Consider the following 23,353-nt stretch of genomic DNA (forward strand, 5'->3'; position numbering starts at 1 on the left):
ATGTGATAACACTGTTAGCGGTGTTCATTCCGGGAGTGGACAACTGGGAAGCAGACTTCCTCAGCAGGCACGACCTCCACCCGGGAGAGTGGAGACTTCATCTGGAAGTCTTCCACATGATTGTGAACCGTTGGGAAAGACCAAAGGTGGACATGATGGCGTCCCGTCTGAACAAAAAACTGGACAGGTATTGCGCCAGGTCAAGAGACCCTCAGGCAATAGCTGGGACGCTCTGGTAACACCGTGGGTGTACCAGTCGGTGTATGTGTTCCCTCCTCTGCCTCTCATACCCAAGGTACTGAGAATTATAAGAAGGAGAGGAGTAAGAACTATACTCGTGGCTCCGGATTGGCCAAGAAGGACTTGGTACCCGGAACTTCAAGAGATACTAAGAAGGGACTTGCTTCAGCAAGGATCATGCAAGAATAAATTACCAAGGTAATTTGTCCGGCGCTGTTAAGAGGATATGCTTGTCCTTTACAGCTGCTGTTTAAAGGGATAGTTAGTCCCTGAATAAATGATAAAAATAAAGATATGTACAGCGCTGATAACAAACTGGATATGGAAAATTAATAATCACAATTTATTTGTAAAATATTGTTGCAACAATTAAATTCATTATAAAAAAGACATAACTTTGTCAATAAAAATCAGAAAGTTATCTGTAGGGCAGGCACAGCAATTTTTGTTATGATAATTTACCACACGAGGAAGCCGAATATGTACACTGGTACGAGTCCTTGGAATAGTAGCCACAGTCCTAGGGTGCAGTTTTCAGTGCTTAGCAGGTAGGTCCAAATGCAAAGGCAGATCTTTGAAGTGTTTGATCCGGACTGGATTGAGTCCTGTAAGATTGCTGGATCTTTCTGGGCCTTATGGACATCCGCTGCTTTTCCCAATTTGCTGGTGGACTTCTAGGCTGGTTTCCAAGTATCGAATATGATTCCAGTGGTACACAGCTCCTCAGAACCAACGCGTTTCGCTGTATTCACAGCTTTTTCAAGGTATATGTGAAAATAATTGATATTAAAGATAATATATTATAAAATACAGGAACACACACAAATGTAAACAGGAAGTGTTCCTGTATTTTATAATATATTATCTTTAATATCAATTATTTTCAGTGTTTCTCAAAGTATACATTTGTCTCCATTGAATATTAGTTATATAAACTGGATATGGTTTTATTTTGTGATGTATTGGGATATTGAAAATCGATCTCAGCTGTCATCAATGGGCAATTAGCACAGCCTTTAAAAAGGGCATCCACACAGAGGGCACATATACCTTGAAAAAGCTGTGAATACAGCGAAACGCGTTGGTTCTGAGGAGCTGTGTACCACTGGAATCATATTCGATACTTGGAAACCAGCCTAGAAGTCCACCAGCAAATTGGGAAAAGCAGCGGATGTCCATAAGGCCCAGAAAGATCCAGCAATCTTACAGGACTCAATCCAGTCCGGATCAAACACTTCAAAGATCTGCCTTTGCATTTGGACCTACCTGCTAAGCACTGAAAACTGCACCCTAGGACTGTGGCTACTATTCCAAGGACTCGTACCAGTGTACATATTCGGCTTCCTCGTGTGGTAAATTATCATAACAAAAATTGCTGTGCCTGCCCTACAGATAACTTTCTGATTTTTATTAACAAAGTTATGTCTTTTTTATAATGAATTTAATTGTTGCAACAATATTTTACAAATAAATTGTGATTATTAATTTTCCATATCCAGTTTGTTATCAGCGCTGTACATATCTTTATTTTTATTCAGCAAGGATCATGTCTGTTCCAAGACTTACCGCGGCTGCGTTTGACGGCATGGCGGTTGAACGCCGGATCCTAAGGGAAAAAGGCATTCCGGAAGAGGTCATCCCTACCCTGGTCAGAGCCAGGAAGGAGGTGACCACACAACATTATCACCGCATTTGGCGAAAATATGTTGCATGGTGTGAGGCCAGGAAGGCCCCCACGGAGGAATTTCAACTCGGTCGATTCCTACATTTCCTGCAAACAGGAGTGTCTATGTGCCTCAAATTGGGGTCCATTAAGGTTCAAATTTCGGCCCTGTCGAATTTCTTCCAAAAAGAATTGGCTTCAGTTCCTGAAGTCCAGAAGTTTGTCAAGGGAGTACTGCATATACAACCCCCTTTTGTGCCTCCAGTGGCACTGTGGGATCTCAACGTAGTTCTGGGATTCCTCAAATCACATTGGTTTAAACCGCTCAAATCTGTGGATTTGAAATATCTCACATGGAAAGTGACCATGCTGTTGGCCCTGGCCTCGGCCAGGCGAGTGTCAGAATTGGCGGCTTTGTCTCACAAAAGCCCATATCTGATTGTCCATTCGGACAGGGCAGAGCTGCGGACTCGTCCCCAGTTTCTCCCTAAGGTGGTGTCAGCGTTTCACCTGAACCAGCTTATTGTGGTACCTGCGGATACTAGGGACTTGGAGGACTCCAAGTTGCTAGATGTTGTCAGGGCCCTGAAAATATAGGTTTCCAGGACGGCTGGAGTCAGGAAAACTGACTTGCTGTTATCCTGTATGCACCCAACAAACTGGGTGCTCTTGCTTCTAAGCAGACGATTGCTAGTTGGATGTGTAGTACAATTCAGCTTGCACATTCTGTGGCAGGCCTGCCACAGCCAAAATATGTAAATGCCCATTCCACAAGGAAGGTGGGCTCATCTTGGGCGGCTGCCCGAGGGGTCTCGGCTTTACAACTTTGCCGAGCTGCTACTTGGTCAGGGGCACACCCTGGCTGAGGAGGACCTGGAGTTCTCTCACTCGGTGCTGCAGAGTCATCCGCACTCTCCCGCCCGTTTGGGAGCTTTGGTATAATCCCCATGGTCCTGACGGAGTCCCCAGCATCCACTTAGGACGTCAGAGAAAATAAGAATTTACTTACCGATAATTCTATTTCTCGTAGTCCGTAGTGGATGCTGGGCGCCCATCCCAAGTGCGGATTGTCTGCAATACTTGTACATAGTTATTGTTACAAAAATCGGGTTATTATTGTTGTGAGCCATCTTTTCAGAGGCTCCGCTGTTATCATGCTGTTAACTGGGTTCAGATCACAGGTTGTACAGTGTGATTGGTGTGGCTGGTATGAGTCTTACCCGGGATTCAAAATCCTTCCTTATTGTGTACGCTCGTCCGGGCACAGTATCCTAACTGAGGCTTGGAGGAGGGTCATAGGGGGAGGAGCCAGTGCACACCACCTGATCCTAAAGCTTTTACTTTTGTGCCCTGTCTCCTGCGGAGCCGCTATTCCCCATGGTCCTGACGGAGTCCCCAGCATCCACTACGGACTACGAGAAATAGAATTATCGGTAAGTAAATTCTTATTTTAGCAGCCGTGCAAACGCTATGCCGCCGCCCACTGGGAGTGTATTTTAGCTTAGCAGAAGTGCGAACGGTTGTATCGCAGAGCGCCTGCAAAAAATTTTTGTGTAGTTTCAGAGTATCTCAAAACCTACTCAGCGCTTGCGATCACTTCAGACTATTCAGTTCCGGATTTGATGTCACAAACCCGCCCAGCGTTCGCCCAGCCACGCCTGCGTTTTTCCGGGCACGCCTGCGTTTTTCCGCACACTCCCTGAAAACGGTCAGTTGCCACCCAGAAACGCCCACTTCCTGTCAATCACTCTGCGGCATGCAGTGCGACTGAAATGCATCGCTAGACCCTGTGCAATCGTCATCGCCCGTTGTGCCCGTATGTCGCGCGTGCATATTGCGCCACATACGCATGCACAGAACTGACGATTTTTAGCCTGATCGCTGCACTGCGAACAAATTCAGCTAGCGATCAACTCGGAATGACCCCCTATGTACGACCATACAACTAATTATTATTTAAATCAAATAAAAACATTACAGTATATACTATTGGTGAAAAGTTTTCGAACGCTCCAATTTTTCTAGTTTCAAGAAATGTATGCAAACCAAATCAAAGTCAAGCAAATAACATGAAATGGTATAAAGGTGCGCAGTAAACTGCTAGAGCAGTGGTTCCTAAACCGTGTGCCTAGGCACCCTGGGGTGCCGCGTGGCTAATGCAGGGGTGCCTTGGGTTGGTGGTCCAGGACCAAATCAAGTTATTTATAAGCAAAACCAGTGCTAGTGGCTGCCAATCATTAAACATGTGGACAGTCATAAGCATAACTGTACACTACCACATAACTGAAACCTATTGATGACTTACTTTAATATTTCCAAATGTATCAATAAAAATCTTTTATCCTAGGGGTGCCATTAAAAAAATGCTGTTACTCCAGAGCGCTGTGATTCAAGAATGTTTGGGAACCACTGTGCTAAAGGGTAAAAAAAAATTAGATTGGCAAAAATGGCAAAATAATGTAAATTTCAGAATAATATATTTTCTGGGACCAAGTAATGGGTTTTATTTCATTTATTTACTATGCACTGAATTACAAAAGTTGTTGACTTCTGCTTAAGACCAACATTTATAATGGCAATTCTTTTAACAGCATAACATCCCTTGTGAAAAGCATGATGGTCTGGGGCACGTTTGCTGGATCCCGAATCAGTGACTTGTAGAGTGACTGATACCTTGAGCCAAATGGGCTTGAAGATATTGTAGCGCAATGAGAAGTAGCCAGTTTTGGCCGCTTGTCATTGCACAGTGGGCCAGGATCGGTTTGCAGGACGTATTTTGGCCCACCCCTACTTTAGATGCTCCAGAAATGCACACTGCAGCCTGCAGAGCTCCCCCATGCACTCAAAGGGCTAGGCAGGCACAGGGCACAGTAAAGCTCTGTTACAGCACTGAAGTTAAGTTCAGTTAAGGTGTGTACTTTTAAATGTAGCATGTACATATTAAGGTGAGACACTGAGACCTCATGAGACTTGGTCGCATTCCCAGATACATCTTTCAGGTTTATCCTTTGGATGATGTTAAGATACCGGGATCCCGGCATTCTGCATACCGACAACTGTCAAAATGCAGATAGCAGAGTCTTGACAGGGTCAGGAGACTGACCCCAGAATCCTGACAGCCGGCAACCCGAGGCAGGTTATGGCTGGGGGGAGGGGTGGTCAGGTTTAGGTGCCACCCGGTGGGGTGTAGGATTAGGCAGTGGGGGGAGGTTAGGGCAAGATTGCAGGGAAGAGGGGGTTAGGGCTAGGTACCACCGGGGGGGAGGGTAAGGCATTGGGAAAGGGGGGTTACATTTAGGCATCTCCGGGGGAAGGTTAGGTTTAGGCTGTGGGAAGTGAGGGTTGGGGGAGAGAGGGGATCATACATATCTCGCCCATGTCGGGATTTCACAGATCGGGATTCCGGCGTCAGTATTGTGACCACCGGTATCCCGTCTGGCGGTCACTCATACTGAACCCCTTTGGTGTTGTCAGTGGCCTAGTTTAAAGTTACCTGTTGGTGATGATGGTAATGATGATGAAGATGATATCAGCCACTTGAAGCCCATCTGATTGTATTGCATCTACATTATGTCAAATTGTGCCTGCCCAGTTAGACCTTTTACGTGTTACTATTAACAAGAAAGTCAAAATAAAGGCAGCTATTTTTATTATGTAAAGGCAGAAAGGAAGCTTTAACCGGTTGGCAGTGATAACGTTTCATGAATCAATGAAAGTGTGACTGACCAAGCAAATTAGATTTTTGCACAGGCAGACTAGAATGAGTGACTCTAATCATTCATTATGTTTTTCACATTGAATTGTAAAAACAGAAGAAAAAAAGTCACCCGACACGGGTGTATGGCAGCCATGGAAATGTTCTGAATGGAAGTTGAGTGAAGGCATTGTCATGAAGAGATTAAAGTCTGTGTGCCCTATAAATGCCGCTCAGCTGATAACTGTAATGTCATTTATGTGAAGCACTCACAAGTGATCTGATTATAAATGATTGCTTATAGTATGATTGCAAAAGGTGCCCAAACTTTATATGTATGTCATTTCAATCATTCAGATCACAAATGAATTAATACAATGCTTTGTTTTGGCCATGTGTGCCCTGATATCAGCACTTATATTTGCAAACTGGACTAATATAAGAGGATATAGCTCAAAAATAATTGCCTTGCTTGCCTAGAATATTCTAATTAAATAAGTCAAATGAGTTTTGACCATGGTTAGAAGGTGAGTGCTTTCAGCCTGTGTGAGGTCATCTGAGCAGTGACAGGTCTTTAGAGGGCACTGTCCAGTAGGAAATGAGGGAATAGGTAACATCCAAGCTTGTTCCTTTTATTGTCATAATTCCAATAAACATACAGCAGCTGGACTGCAATCTTGTACAGCAAGCAGTACAAAATAAGCAAAGATACAACAGCACATACCTGACGGGGTAACAGGAGTCTAGAGGTTAAGGCGTAGTTAGTAGCAAGACACAGAAATAGGTTTCAGACTGTGCTGTTATCATTTATAAAAGACACAACTTTGTTGAGTTTTGTGAGGAATGGATGAACCTACCAGACAGGAAAGGATCCGACATCTCAGTATCAGTATTTAATGCATGGTCAAATCGGACGGAAACTGCCGTCTTTCCGACAAGACAGCAGTTTCCGACTTCAATTGCATACCTCCCTTAGCCATAACTTTTGCAAACCATTATAATGATACTGTAATGGATTTTGCTGAAGAACATTTCTCTAAAATTCCCTTGAGATGTTTGCATACCTTTAAGTATATGTTTAGTAATCTAGGCTCAGTAAGATAAGAATGTGTTACATACTGTACGAGGTCTGACTTACCATAGTACTCCCATATATCATATACAAATTAATGCCTTATGCTTGTTAGAACAAACAAGTGCGAAAGTGCAATACACCATCCTATTTCCTTTACAGCATGCCATATTTATTTTCTGCAAATATCTAGAACATATAATTCATTGTAAAACCCTACTTCCAGTTTTAATTCCAGTGTCCTTTGACAAGGATTTTAAATTTAGTTTTAGTTTTAGTCACTTTTTTAGTCACTTTTTTTATTTTGCTTTGTTTTAGTTAGGATCCGTGGATCTCAGTTTTCATTTTAGTCCTGAAATAAACTGTGTCAGGAACCACGGTTCACGCGTTGCTCGCGTACTTCACTTACCAACACGCTGGTGTATTCTGTGCCGCAGTTCGGCCGCTGGCGCGCTCTGTGGTTACTGGTATAATGTCCACTGACTCTGGCAGAGTCATATGATCCAGAGTCACATGATTCAGGTATCCAGGTAATTACTTCCTGGTTCTGTGCATGCTGCTGCTGCCAGGAGCAACCAATCAACATCCTTCTGGGGGGATTTAAGCAGGCTTCCCAAAGACCTCATTGCCTTGAACAACTTGTCAGTTCTCCTGCAAGTTCTCCAGCGTTACTTCCCAAGGCTCCAGGCTTGCTTCAGAGATCCGTTTACCTGTGTCCTGCTGTACCTGCTTTTCCTGGATACTTACCTGCCACCAGAGATTTCCACTATATTCATCTCAGTGTATTACCAGTCTGCTGTGCTCAGTCCAGGACTACGCTCATGGCTCTCAGGCCGCATCATCAGTTTCCTGACGAGCTCTGTTATCAGCCATTTGGCTGCACCATCAATACACAGGCTGTCCTCATGCAATCGGCTGCCATACCGATTTAGTCATCCTCAGCTACCCAAGTACTCCTGAGTTCACCATCTCCAACATACTTACCTTCCCACGTCACCATCGGACTCACCATTGATGGTTAAGCACTTATAATCCAGTATTAAGCATCCCAGTATACCAGAGTGTCTCACAGCCTCCACAGAGAAACCTGAGCAGGGGGTTGCGACCTGCTCATCAGGCGTAACGAAGACCATATCCCCTGGCAGGGGTCACTGGCAAAAACCCCAGGTAAGTTAGATTCCGCACCTCTGCTTCAGTTCTCGCCAACTCTTTGTGCTCACTGTGTAATCTTCCAGAGTGCTCCAGCATATAACTTATCCATATCTCAAGCCACCTAACTTCTGCTTCCTTGCGCCCTCCACTGGCTCACCCAGGTCATTACCAGGGACACAATCAGACCTAGGGATGGCCATCAGTAGGGTGTCCATCAATGGTGGTCATTGATGATACCATTGACGATAACCATCGATGGTACACAAGCCATCTATGGTAAACTATCGATGGTTTACACCACTCGGCCACCACTGAAAGGTGCAGGCTGGTTCGCGGACCAATAAAACAAGGGGCCGGGCTTAGCGGGTGTCGGGGAGGGGGGCAGAGCTATGCTCTGTGTCCCGGCACCACAATAAAAAATAAAAAAAAGTATTTGGTTATACCTTTCTATCGATGGAGGGAAACCATCTGGTTCTCCCCCATCGATGGCAAAATTATTCTACATTGGCCATAAACCATTGAGTAATACTTTTAGTCAGTGCTTAAACTGGTCCTGGAGAGGTGGTGGAACACATTTTCCTGGACATCTATCCCCCCCCCCCCCCCTTCCCCCACATTAGTGGAGCTAGGGTCAGTGCTAGTGTTTTTGGCACCTCCCTACAAATTATAAATTAGTGCCCTACTTCCCTTACTTTATAAAGGGACATTGATCTCATAAAATAAGCAGCGTGATCACATAATAGTACCCCCATTTCAATTTACACCACACAGTAGCACAATCTTATTCACATTACACTGCATGTAGTGCTCCTGATTTATATTACACCACATAGTAATGACACTTATTCAGGTTATGTCACTCAGTAGTGCCCTTTATTCACATTTCTCTGACGTCCTAGTGGATGCTGGGAACTCCGTAAGGACCATGGGGAATAGACGGGCTCCGCAGGAGACTGGGCACTCTAAAAGAAAGATTAGGTACTATCTGGTGTGCACTGGCTCCTCCCTCTATGCCCCTCCTCCAGACCTCAGTTAGAATCTGTGCCCGGCCAGAGCTGGGTGCTCCTAGTGGGCTCTCCTGAGCTTGCTAGAAAAGAAAGTATTTGTTAGGTTTTTTATTTTCAGTGAGATCTGCTGGCAACAGACTCACTGCTACGTGGGACTGAGGGGAGAGAAGCAAACCTACCTGCTTGCAGCTAGCTTGTGCTTCTTAGGCTACTGGACACCATTAGCTCCAGAGGGTTCGAACACAGGGCCTGACCTCGATCGTCCGCTCCCGGAGCCGCGCCGCCGTCCCCCTTGCAGAGCCAGAAGACAGAAGAAGCGATGAAATCGGCGGCAGAAGACTCCTGTCTTCATTAAGGTAGCACATAGCACTGCAGCTGTGCGCCATTGCTCCCACAGCACACCACACACTCCGGTCACTGTAGGGTGCAGGGCGCTGGGGGGCGCCCTGGGCAGCAATTATAATACCTTTTGGCATAAAATACACATAATACAGTCAGTTAACTGTATATGTGTAAAAAAACCCGCCATTAAGTTACAGAAAACGCGGGACAGAAGCCCGCCGCTGAGGGGGCGGGGCCTTCTTCCTCAGCACACCAGCGCCATTTTCCCTTTACAGCTCCGCTGGAAGCAGCTCCCCAGGCTCTCCCCTGCAGTATCCTGATACAAGAAGGGTAAAAAAGAGAGGGGGGGCACATAAATTTAGGCGCAAATAAGATATTTAAGCAGCTATTGGGTAAATCACTTTTTATAGTGTGAATCCCTGTGTTATATAGCGCTGTGGTGTGTGCTGGCATACTCTCTCTCTCTGTCTCCCCAAAGGACTTTGTGGGGTCCTGTCCACAGTCTGAGCATTCCCTGTGTGTGTGCGGTGTGTCGGTACGGCTGTGTCGACATGTTTGATGAGGAGGGTTACGTGGAGGCTGAGCAGGGGCAGATAATTGTGGTGTCGCCCCCGACGGGGCCGACACCTGATTGGATGGATATGTGGAAGGTCTTAACCGACAGTGTCAACTCCTTACATAAAAGGTTCGATGACGCAGCAGCCTTGGGACAGCCGGGGTCTCAGCCCGCGCCTGCCCAGGCGTCTCAGAAGCCGTCAGGGGCTCATAAACGCCCGCTAGCTCAGATGGTAGACACAGATGTCGACACGGAGTCTGACTCCAGTGTAGATGAGGATGAGACAAATGTACAGTCTACAAAGGCCATCCGATGCATGATTACTGCAATGAAAGATGTATTGCACATTTCTGACATTAACCCGGTTACCACCAAGAGGGGTATTATGTTTGGGGAGAAAAAGCAGCCAGTGACTTTTCCCCCATCTGATGAATTAAATGAATTGTGTGAAGAAGCGTGGAGTTCCCCTGATAAGAAACTAGTGATTACTAAGAGGTTACTGATGGCGTACCCTTTCCCGCCAACGGATAGGTTACGTTGGGAAACATCCCCTAGGGTGGACAAGGCGCTCACACGCTTATCTAAAAGGGTGGCACTGCCGTCTCAGGATACGGCCGCCCTAAAGGAGCCTGCGGATAGAAAGCAGGAAGCTATCCTGAAGTCTGTGTATACACACTCTGGTACTCTACTGAGACCTGCTATTGCTTCAGCCTGGATGTGTAGTGCTGCAGCAGCATGGACTGATACCCTGTCAGACAACATTGATTCCCTCGACAGGGATACTGCTTTGCTAACCCTCGAACATATAAAAGACGTCGTCTTATATATGCGGGATGCCCAGAGGGACATTTGCCTGCTGGCATCTAGAATTAATGCAATGTCCATTTCTGCCAGGAGAGTATTATGGACTCGGCAGTGGACAGGTGATGCTGATTCTAAAAAACACATGGAGGTTTTGCCTTATAAGGGTGAGGAATTGTTTGGGGACGGTCTCTCGTACCTCGTATCCACAGCAACAGCTGGGAAGTCGACTTTTTTGCCTCAGGTTCCCTCACAGCCTAAGAAAGCACCGTATTATCAAGTTCAGTCCTTTCGGCCTCAGAAAGGCAAGCGGGTCAGAGGAGCATCCTTTCTGGCCAGAGGCAAGGGTAGAGGAAAGAAGCTGCACCAGGCAGCCAGTTCCCAAGAACAAAAATCCTCCCCTGCTTCCCTTAGTCCACCGCATGACGTTGGGGCTCCACAGGCAGATCCAAATGCGGTGGGGGCGCGTCTCCGAAACTTCAGCAACCAGTGGGTTCGCTCACAAGTAGATCTATGGGCTGTACAAATTGTATCTCAGGGATACAAGCTGGAGTTTGAGGTGACTCCCCCTCGCCGTTACCTCAAATCTGCCTTGCCAGCTGCTCCCTGTCAGATTGTGTTTTGGCTGTGTCCCCGGAGGGGGCGCTAGTGGGTCAGTGGAGGTACCTGGGAGAAAACGAGGAGGCTGGATAACGTTCCTGCGCATGAGCGCAATGATATTTATTAGCAGATGATATAAACAGAATGGCAGCAGAAATAATAATAACAAATGGAAATGTCAATCACACAGCGTAATAGCTGAAAGTCTATGGCAACAGGATGACAGATGACTGGAGAAATAATAACCGGTAATATGATAAACAGAAGAACAGGTGCTTGTAGAGATGATTCTGGTTTGGAAACCAGTGCAGGTTTTAAACATGAAACTTGGCAGTGAGATGTTGAATGGCAAACCTGGTAGCAGAGGCAGGAGTCTGACTATCCACAGTGCAGGTGGTGAAGCACTGACAGCAGCAAGCTGTATCACAGGTGGAGGAATGGAACACACCTGGAGTCAGTCTCAACTGCAAGGCTGAAGCACACAAGGTGGTGATGAGTGTGAAGCCTGTTTGAAGATTGCAGGTATTGCTGGGCCTTGAAGTTCCACGGAGCTGTGCAGAGTAACCAGGAGTACAAGTCTTTAAGCAGAGAGCCAGGAACACGGAAGGAACAGGAACAGATCCTTTCACATGGGTCGCAGGAGTGACACAAAGTCCAGGATGCCTGCAGACTGATCCTGCAGTCTCTTATGTACCCCTTGGTGCACAGGCATTGGATGAGTGAGGGAAAGTGGGTGCGGCCAAGCACCGGATTGGCCGCTGTATGCTGGTTGTTGTGAACTGTCATGGCGGCGCCCATGCCGCGGCCTAGCGGGAACGCGGCGTGCTACACGCCTGCTGTCTCAGGAGCGCTCCCAGGCCCGTGATGGCGTCCAGAGGCAGGGACACGAACGACAGGTGACCGCAGGGAGCCAGGTCGGAGTCCGCAACGGCGGACGGATGTCAGCTTGGTGAGTCGATTCCTGACAGTACCCCCCCCTTTAAGGGTGGACACCGAACACCCACGTGGCTTGGATGGATGAGTGCTGTGGAAGACACGGACCAACCTTGGAGCATGGACATCCGATGAATTTACCCAACTTCTTTCCTCTGGGCCATAACCGGACCAATCGACCAGGTACTGGAGACGTCCATACCGGCAACGAGAGTCCAGAATTTTGCCAATCTCGAATTCCACGCCCCGCTGAGTTCGAATTTTGGGGCCAACTGGAAGAGCACTCTGAAAACGGTTCAGGACTAGAGGTCTGAGGAGAGAAACATGAAAAGCGTTAGGTATGCGAAGAGAAGGTGGTAACTTCAGTTTATAGGCCACAGGGTTGATGACTCTTTCGACAGGGAAAGGACCAATGAAACGGGGTGCAAACTTCATGGACGGAACCCTAAGACGGAGGTTACGGGTTGATAGCCAAACCTTGTCCCCAGGTTTCAGGTTAGGAACCGCACGTCTCTTGCGGTCGGCAAAGTACTTGTACCGGCTGGAGGCCTTTTTGAGAGACACGTGAATCTTTCTCCAAATTAATGAGAACTGAGTCAGGGCAGTAGTGGCAGCAGGAACATCCATATGAGGGAGTTCTTGGAAGTCTGGAACACGGGGATGTTGCCCATATACTGCGAAGAATGGTGTTGTTTCAGTAGCAGTATGATAGCGGAAGTTGTGGGCAAACTCGGCCCATGGGAGCAGATCGAACCAGTCATCCTGGGAAGATGAAACATACAATCTTAAAAACGTCTCAAGTTCTTGATTAACCCTCTCTGTCTGCCCATTCGTCTGAGGATGGTACGATGATGAAAACTTCAGCTTGACTTGCATGGCAGAACAGAGGGCCCTCCAAAACCTCGCTACAAACTGTACCCCCCGGTCGGATATTATTTCCGAGGGTAGACCATGTAAGCGGAAAATCTCCCGTAGGAAGATTTGGGCAAGTTTCGGGGCAGAAGGGAGACCCTGGAGAGGAACAAAATGAGCCATCTTGGTGAATCTGTCCACTACTACCCAGATGGTATTGTATCCCTGAGAAGGAGGAAGGTCGGTGATAAAATCCATGGACAGGTGTGACCAGGGACGACTAGGAACAGACAATGGTTGTAACTGACCTGCTGGAGACTGACGAGGAGTCTTATGCTGCACACACTTAGGACAGGATGCCACGAAATCCTTGATGTCAGCCTTCATCTTAGGCCACCAGTACGTCTCAGAGAGAAACTTGAAGGTCTTCAGGACACCAGGATGACCGGTGAACTTGGATTGATGAGCCCAAGATAGCAACTTGGGACGGAGTTCTGGGGAAACAAAAGTCTTACCAGGAGGAGGAGCTGGGGAGACTTGAGATGCAGCGAACACCACTGGACTCAGGATGGAATGAGGCACTGAGTCAGGCGTTTCCTCTTCGGATTCCATAGATCGGGATAAAGCGTCAGCTTTAACATTCTGCGAACCTGGGCGGAAATGAAGCTTAAAATTAAAACGTGAGAAAAACATAGCCCACCTGGACTGGCGAGGATTAAGGCACTGAGCTGCCTTTAAGTATAGCAGGTTTTTATGATCCGTGTAGATGTTGAACGGATGTTTGGCCCCTTCTAGGAGGTATCTCCATTCCTCGAGAGCCAGCTTAATCGCCAATAGTTCTTGATCTCCAACGGAGTAGTTAGCTTCTGCAGGAAGGAATTTGCGAGAATAAAATCCACAAGGGTGGACTTTCCCATCGGTTCCCTTCTGGGAGAGAACAGCTCCAACCCCAACTGTAGAGGCGTCCACCTCCAACTCGAACGGTCTGTTTACATCTGGCTGAGACAGAACTGGGGCAGACATAAAGGCCAGTTTGATCTTCTGGAAGGCTGCTAAGGCTTCTTCTGACCAGTTGGAATGGTTTGCCCCTTTCCGAGTCAGGTTGGTAATAGGAGCGATGAGAGTGGAGAATCCCCGAATAAATTTCCTATAGTAGTTGGCAAAACCCAGGAACCGCTGGATAGACTTGAGAGAATTTGGAATGGACCAATTGGCAATAGCTTCCAATTTTGTCGGGTCCATCTGAAGATCCGATCCGGAAATTATATAACCCAGGAAGGGTATAGAGGGAACTTCAAAGGTGCATTTAGAAAGTTTACCGTAGAGCCGGTTCTCACGAAGACGTCGGAGGACTTCACGGACTTGTAGACGATGAGATGGAAGGTCTTGGGAGAAGATGAGGATATCATCCAAGTAAACAACGAGGTACTTATACAGGACATCACGAAAGATTTCGTTCACAAAGTGTTGGAATACTGCTGGAGCATTACTCAACCCAAACGGCATTACCAGGTATTCGTAATGGCCATCTCGAGTGTTAAAAGCTGTCTTCCACTCGTCACCACTCCGAATTCTGATGAGATTGTAGGCACCGCGGAGATCTAACTTGGTGAAGATGCGGGCTCCTTTAACTCTGTCAAATAATTCGGTAATGAGTGGTAATGGATAACTATTTTTAATGGTAATGTCATTGAGACCCCGGTAGTCAATGCATGGACGCAGTCCTCCATCCTTCTTTTTAACAAAGAAGAAACCTGCACCAGCGGGTGATGATGAAGGGCGGATGAATCCCTTTTGTAGATTCTCCCTGATATATTCACTCATCGCCTCGGTTTCAGGAACAGACAACGGGTAGGTGCGCCCCCTAGGTGGCTTCTTGCCAGGAAGGAGATCGATGGGACAATCCCATTCCCTATGGGGCGGTAGGACATCAGCGGCCTTCTCACTGAAGACATCTGAGAAATCTTGATAAACTGCTGGGAGACTTGACTGTGTCTTAACTTCGGTAGACTTTATGGGACACACTTGGGCTAAACAGGACTGATGGCAATGTGAACCCCATGAGGTAAGCTGCAACGTTGACCAGTCAAACTGTGGATTATGTAGCTGGAGCCAGGGCATGCCCAAGACGACCTCCTGGGTGGCTTGAGGGATGACTAAGAACTTAATCAGTTCAGAGTGTAGGAATCCAACTCCCAGAACCACTGGGGCAGTTTGATGAGAAATATTCCCCTTGGAGATTCGACTACCATCCACAGCGGTAATATAAACTGGACAGGAAAGTTCACATATAGGTAAGCAAAATTTATTTACCGCAGCTTGGGTGATGAAGTTACCTGCAGCTCCACAGTCCACTAATGCTGATGCGGACTGGAGCCCAACTGAAGTCTCTAACGTCACAGGAAGGATAAGGTCTTGTTTAGAAGGAGCTTGACTAAAAGATCCCAACTTGACTCCTCCTTTACAAGTCAGGATCTGGCGTTTCCCGAACGCACTGTGCAGGAGTTAATCTGATGGCCCGCAGCCGCACAGTACAGACAGAGTCTCTCACGCATTCTTCTTGCCCGCTCTTCAGGAGTTAGGCGGGACCTATTTACCTGCATAGGCTCGTCAGAAGAAGGAGACTGGAACTGTACTGAAGGTATCATCCTTGATCTGCGTGGCTCACTCCGAGCGCGTTCATTATTGCGTTCGCGGATGCGAGAGTCCAACTTAATGCACAAGGAAATCAATTCAGACAATTGTACAGGAAGGTCGCGGGTCGCCAGTTCATCTTTGATCCGGTCAGAAAGTCCATGCCAGAAAGCTGCTACCAGGGCCTGATTATTCCACTGAATCTCTGCGGCCAACGTCTGGAACTGAATGACATATTGTCCCATGCTACGGGTACCTTGACGAAGTTGAATCAGGTCAGCGGAAGCTGATGTTGCACGACCAGGCTCGTCAAAGATCCGTCTGAAGGTTGACACGAAGTCTGTGTAGTTGTTAATCAGAGGGTCAGCACGTTCCCACAGAGGAGACACCCAGCTCAGAGCAGATCCAGAAAGTAAGGAGATGATGTAGGCAACCTTGGACCTTGGCGTGGGGAAATTATGTGGCAACAACTCAAACTGGATTTCACACTGGTTGAGAAACCCGCGACATAACTTTGGACTGCCATCATACTTGCTTGGCACGGGCAGGTGCAGACGTGACACTGGAGCTGATGCAGCCGGCATAGAGGAACTCACAGCACTGGCAGGTGCTGGAGTAACAGGAACAGTAGGAGTGAGTACACTAGGCAGGGATTGCTGTAGTGTATCTATCCGGGAGGACATCCCTTGCAGGAATTGAAACATCTGCTGCTGCGCAGCCTCTTGACCATCCAGACGGGAGACCAGATTTTGCAAGGCCTCTGACCCCACACTCCGTCCACCATCCGAGTCCATCGATCCTGGACTTACTGTCAGATTGTGTTTTGGCTGTGTCCCCGGAGGGGGCGCTAGTGGGTCAGTGGAGGTACCTGGGAGAAAACGAGGAGGCTGGATAACGTTCCTGCGCATGAGCGCAATGATATTTATTAGCAGATGATATAAACAGAATGGCAGCAGAAATAATAATAACAAATGGAAATGTCAATCACACAGCGTAATAGCTGAAAGTCTATGGCAACAGGATGACAGATGACTGGAGAAATAATAACCGGTAATATGATAAACAGAAGAACAGGTGCTTGTAGAGATGATTCTGGTTTGGAAACCAGTGCAGGTTTTAAACATGAAACTTGGCAGTGAGATGTTGAATGGCAAACCTGGTAGCAGAGGCAGGAGTCTGACTATCCACAGTGCAGGTGGTGAAGCACTGACAGCAGCAAGCTGTATCACAGGTGGAGGAATGGAACACACCTGGAGTCAGTCTCAACTGCAAGGCTGAAGCACACAAGGTGGTGATGAGTGTGAAGCCTGTTTGAAGATTGCAGGTATTGCTGGGCCTTGAAGTTCCACGGAGCTGTGCAGAGTAACCAGGAGTACAAGTCTTTAAGCAGAGAGCCAGGAACACGGAAGGAACAGGAACAGATCCTTTCACATGGGTCGCAGGAGTGACACAAAGTCCAGGATGCCTGCAGACTGATCCTGCAGTCTCTTATGTACCCCTTGGTGCACAGGCATTGGATGAGTGAGGGAAAGTGGGTGCGGCCAAGCACCGGATTGGCCGCTGTATGCTGGTTGTTGTGAACTGTCATGGCGGCGCCCATGCCGCGGCCTAGCGGGAACGCGGCGTGCTACACGCCTGCTGTCTCAGGAGCGCTCCCAGGCCCGTGATGGCGTCCAGAGGCAGGGACACGAACGACAGGTGACCGCAGGGAGCCAGGTCGGAGTCCGCAACGGCGGACGGATGTCAGCTTGGTGAGTCGATTCCTGACACTCCCAGGGAAAGGGAGGTAGTACTGGCGGCAATTCACAAGCTGTACCTCCAGCAGATGATAATCAAGGTCCCCCTCCTTCAACAGGGAAGGGGTTACTATTCCACAATGTTTGTGGTACCGAAACCGGACGGTTCGGTGAGACCCATTCTGAATTTAAAGTCCTTGAACACTTATATAAAGAAATTCAAGTTCAAAATGGAATCGCTCAGAGCGGTCATTGCAAGCCTGGAAGAGGGGGATTTTATGGTGTCGCTGGACATCAAAGATGCTTACTTGCATGTCCCCATTTACCCACCTCACCAGGAGTACCTCAGATTTGCGGTACAGGACTGTCATTACCAATTCCAGACGTTGCCGTTTGGCCTGTCCACGGCACCGAGAATATTTACCAAGGTAATGGCCGAAATGATGATACTCCTTCGGAAGAAGGGAGTTATTATTATCCCGTACTTGGACGATCTCCTCATAAAGGTGAGGTCCAGAGAGCAGTTGTTGGTCAGCGTAGCACTCTCTCAGGAAGTGTTGCAACAGCACGGCTGGATTCTGAATATCCCAAAGTCGCAGCTGATTCCTGCGACGCGTCTGCTTTTCCTGGGCGTGATTCTGGATACAGAACAGAAGAAGGTGTTTCTCCCGGTGGAGAAGGCCCAGGAATTGTCATCTCTGGTCAGGGACCTCCTGAAACCAAAACAGGTGTCGGTGCATCACTGCACGCGAGTCCTGGGAAAGATGGTGGCTTCTTGCGAAGCAATTCCCTTCGGCAGGTTCCATGCAAGGATCTTTCAGTGGGATCTGTTGGACAAATGGTCCGGATCGCATCTTCAGATGCATCGGTTGATCACCCTGTAGCCAAGGGCCAGGGTGTCTCTGCTGTGGTGGCTGCAGAGTGCTCATCTTCTCGAGGGCCGCAGGTTCGGCATACAGGACTGGGTCCTGGTGACCACGGATGCAAGCCTCTGAGGATGGGGGGCAGTCACTCAGAGAAGAAACTTCCAAGGACAGTGGTCAAGTCTGGAGACTTCACTACACATAAATATACTGGAACTAAGGGCCATTTACAACGCCCTGAGGCAAGCAGAGCCCCTGCTTCAAAACCAACCAGTACTGATTCAGTCAGACAACATCACGGCGGTCGCCCATGTAAACCGCCAGGGCGGCACAAGAAGCAGGATGGCAATGGCAGAAGCCACAAGGATTCTTCGATGGGCGGAGAATCACGTGCTAGCACTGTCAGCAGTGTTTATTCCGGGAGTGGACAACTGGGAAGCAGACTTCCTCAGCAGGCACGACCTCCACCCGGGAGAGTGGGGACTTCATCAAGAAGTGTTCACACAGGTTGTAAATCGCTGGTAACTGCCACAGGTGGACATGATGGCGTCCCGCCTCAACAAAAAGCAAAAAAAATATTGCGCCAGGTCAAGGGACCCTCAGGCGATAGCTGTGGACGCACTAATGACACCGTGGGTGTACCAGTCGGTTTATGTGTTCCCTCCTCTTCCTCTCATACCCAAGGTACTGAGGATAGAAAGAAAGAGAGGAGTAAGAACTATACTCATCGTTCCGGATTGGCCAAGAAGAACTTGGTACCCAGAACTACAAGAAATGATCTCAGAGGACCCATGGCCTCTGCCTCTCAGACAGGACCTGTTACAGCAGGGGCCCTGTCTGTTCCAAGACTTACCGCGGCTGCGTTTGACGGCATGGCGGTTGAACGCCGGATCCTAGCGGAAAAGGGCATTCCGGATGAAGTTATTCCTACGCTGATAAAGGCTAGGAAAGACGTGACAGCAAAACATTATCACCGTATATGGCGAAAATATGTTGCTTGGTGTGAGGCCAGGAAGGCCCCTACAGAGGAATTCCAGCTGGGTCGATTCCTGCACTTCCTACAGTCAGGAGTGACTATGGGCCTAAAATTAGGATCCATAAAGGTCCAGATTTCGGCCCTATCTATTTTCTTTCAAAAAGAACTGGCTTCACTGCCTGAAGTTCAGACGTTTGTTAAGGGAGTGCTGCATATTCAGACCGTGGAGCTAAAGTATCTCACGTGGAAGGTGGTCATGCTGTTGGCCTTGGCTTCAGCTAGGCGTGTGTCAGAATTGGCGGCTTTGTCATGTAAAAGCCCGTATCTGATCTTCCATATGGACAGGGCAGAATTGAGGAGTCGTCCCCAATTTCTCCCAAAGGTGGTATCAGCGTTTCATTTAAACCAACCTATTGTGGTGCCTGCGGCTACTCGGGACTTGGAGGCTTCCAAGTTGCTGGACGTAGTCCGGGCTTTGAAAATTTATGTTTCCAGGACGGCTGGAGTCAGGAAAGCTGGGTGCTCCTGCTTCAAAGCAAACTATTGCTCGCTGGATCTGTTGCACGATTCAGTTGGCACATTCTGCGGCTGGACTGCCGCATCCTAAATCAGTAAAAGCCCATTCCACAAGGAAGGTGGGCTCTTCTTGGGCGGCTGCCCGAGGGGTCTCGGCTTTACAGCTTTGCCGAGCTGCTACTTGGTCGGGTTCAAACACATTTGCTAAATTCTACAAGTTTGATACCCTGGCTGAGGAGGACTTTGAGTTTGCTCATTCTGTGCTGCAGTGTCATCCGCACTCTCCCGCCCGTTTGGGAGCTTTGGTATAATTCCCATGGTCCTTACGGAGTTCCCAGCATCCACTAGGACGTCAGAGAAAATAAGAATTTACTCACCGGTAATTCTATTTCTCGTAGTCCGTAGTGGATGCTGGGCGCCCGTCCCAAGTGCGGACTCTCTGCAATACATGTATATAGTTATTGCTTCACTAAAGGGTTATTGTTATGAGCCATCCGTACAAGGAGGCTCAGTTGTTGTTCATACTGTTAACTGGGTATGGTTATCACAAGTTGTACAGTGTGATTGGTGTGGCTGGTATGAGTCTTACCCTAGATTCCAAATCCTTTCCTTGTTGTGTCAGCTCTTCGGGGCACAGTTTCCCTAACTGAGGCCTGGAGGAGGGGCATAGAGGGAGGAGCCAGTGCACACCAGATAGTACCTAATCTTTCTTTTAGAGTGCCCAGTCTCCTGCGGAGCCCGTCTATTCCCCATGGTCCTTACGGAGTTCCCAGCATCCACTACGGACTACGAGAAATAGAATTACCGGTGAGTAAATTCTTATTTTGCACTACACAACCGTACCCTTCATGATTGTTATGCCACACAGTAGTGCCCCTTATATACACTGCCCACAGTAGTGCCCCTTATACACAATTCCCACAACAGTAGTGTCCCTTACACATAATGCCCTCAATAGTAGAGACTCTTACACATAATGACCACAGTAGTGACCCTTATACACATCTCTGCCTCAGGCACCCCAGCAGCTCACCGCCTGTGTCCCTTCAGCAGCTTCCCCACTGCTCTTGTCCCTCCAGCCACCTCTCATCTTGTCTTCAAGATGCACAGAGCCTGCTCATCTTCATGGCTCCTCTCTTTACTTCAGCAGCGGTGACAGCATGACATCACATACACTGTGCCGGAAAAGGAAACCACTGGGACCTGAGGAGGGGATGAATGCTGTTCAAAGACACAGCGTGTGTGAGTACCAGGAGGAATGGGCAACCAGGACCTTAGGAAGGGGAAGGTGGCTGTAGCTCATCAGTAACAATAGCACCACCTGCATCATCTATTGTTATTCTGTTGGAATTACTGTGCAGGGCAATGGAGGTGGTGGAACTAGTTCCCCCTACCATTACAGGTGGTGGAACTCAGTTCCACCTCGTACCCCCCCCCCCCACACACACACACACACACACACACTTTAACCCCTGCTTTTACTCAATATTTTCATTGAAAAAATGAACACTGTACCTAACTGATATGGCTGCAAGTGGAATGGCTGGATATGTCCAACCTGGACACTCATATGTGGGTTAAAGCATAAGCCCTATCATTTCTAAGTACCATACCAGAGCAAAATAAACCTCATTCCTGAACCTTCCAAATCCCGCCCTGATCCATTCCAAAACAATCACTATTTTGTGTCTGCATATCGTAAGAGTTGTCATATATGGTTAAAGTGCCAGCATAAATAATTCTATAGTTAACACACATACCACTCCACGATCTGCTGGCACTCAGTGTAAAAAGCCCCATATGCTCAGGTGCCCATCCAAGGAGATAAGGAGGGTCATTCTGACGCAATCGCTTGCTGCAGTTGTTCGCAGCGATCGGGTCGGCCGTCGTTCCCTAGCCTGCCAATCAGGCAGAGGCGGGAGGGGGCGACATGGCGGCGCTTGGCCGCTTTTTTAGGGGCGCGGTTGGGCCAGCGCCGGCATGGCCGGACCGTGCGGGGGGCGAGCCAGCAGCGGCTGCATGACGTCACACGCAGCCGCTGCAACCAGGGGCAGCGACGAGCAACTCCTGGTCAGCTGCAGGAGCTGCGCTGGCCGGGAGTTACTCAACAAGTACAAAAGCATCACCGCTATGCGGTGCTTTTGTACTTGGGAGGGAGCGGCGTACAGACATGCGGTGCGGGCTAGCCCTGTGCTGGGCATCCCCCCGCATGTCTGAACATGATCGTAGCTGTGATAAATTTAGCACAGCTTCGATCAACTCGGAATGACCCCCAATATCCAATAGCAAAAGAAGATGGCACTCAAAGTCTGTTTTCATAGCAAAGAGACATATGTATTGAATACTGTCTAACGTGTAGGTATTGTATTGTCCTGAGGATGGGGCTGATGCCCCGAAAACGTTAGACAGTATTCAATACATATGTCTCTTTGCTATGAAAACAAACTCTGAGTGCCATCTTCTTTTGCTATTGTATACAGTGTCGGACTGGGGCATGAAGGGCCCACCGGGGGGATGCAGTTATAGGGGCCCATACTTAGGGGTGTGGCCAGCCTACAAAGGGGGTGTGGTCAGCCTCCACAGGGGCTTGAAATACACAATAGTTTAATGCAGTGTAATGCAACATATCTTCCATGTATAGAGGAAGGAGTGGGCCCTCAGGCAGTGAGGCCTACTAGTGGTTCCCCTGTGGGCCAGTCCGACCCTGATTGATTGTATGTATATATATATATATATATATATATGCACTATCTGCAGTTATACTGTAGTAATATGATTGGTAATAGTCCTGGGATATATTTGATATTGCAGAGGGGATGACGTCTGCCTTCAGCCTGGCTCACTGTTTACCGTAATCTCAGGTCACTAGGGAAAGCCAGTTATCTCTGCATATAGAAAACAAAATCATGTAGTTAGGGAACTGTATTAGCAGAGATGCTCTTCAGGTTCATTAGGAAACAACATTTGAAATATGCAATGGTGGTAGGCTTTACTGATTGTAATCGTGGCAGAGAAAAGCCAACACTCCAACCTGTATAGATATACAGTACTTCAACCTTGTCAAATGTTATCCCTACAACTGTCTGGTTTATGTCTAACAGTTGAAGAAGGCTCAAGCTGGGTACACACTAGAGCGGTGCAAGTGTGTGGGTACCGGTGGGTACAGCATACCCTTAAAGATTTAGCCGTGGGTACGCCGTACCCACCGCTGGCGGGCCGCCGCTCTCTCCCTCCCTCCGATGCTCACCGCCACTGCTGCGAGGGGAGGAGAGCACAGCATGCGCATCTCCTGCCCCTCAGTGTCTACCTTCAATTCAGCGCCGGCCCGTGAGCCAATAGGAACTCGCGTACCGGCAGCCAAGGCTCCTGATTGGCTGCCGGACCGCAAGCTTTGATTGGCTCACAGATTGGCGCTGAATTGAAGGTAGACACCCGCCGAAGAATGAGGGGCAGCAGAGGCGCACGCTGCGCTCTCCTCGCCTCACACACAGGACAGCAGCAGCGGTGAGCAACGGGAAGGGCACTGGGGGCATATCCGGCACTGGTGGGACATGTGGTTCTGGCACTGGGGGCATATCTGGCACTGCGGGGACATGTGTATCTGGCAATAGGAGCATATCTGGCACTGGGGGGACATGTGTATCTGGCACTGGGGGCATTTCTGTATCTGGCACTGGGGGCATATCTGGCACTGTGGGGGCATTTCTGTATCTGGC

Source organism: Pseudophryne corroboree, chromosome 1, assembly GCF_028390025.1.
Source record: "Pseudophryne corroboree isolate aPseCor3 chromosome 1, aPseCor3.hap2, whole genome shotgun sequence".
NCBI lineage: Eukaryota > Metazoa > Chordata > Amphibia > Anura > Myobatrachidae > Pseudophryne > Pseudophryne corroboree.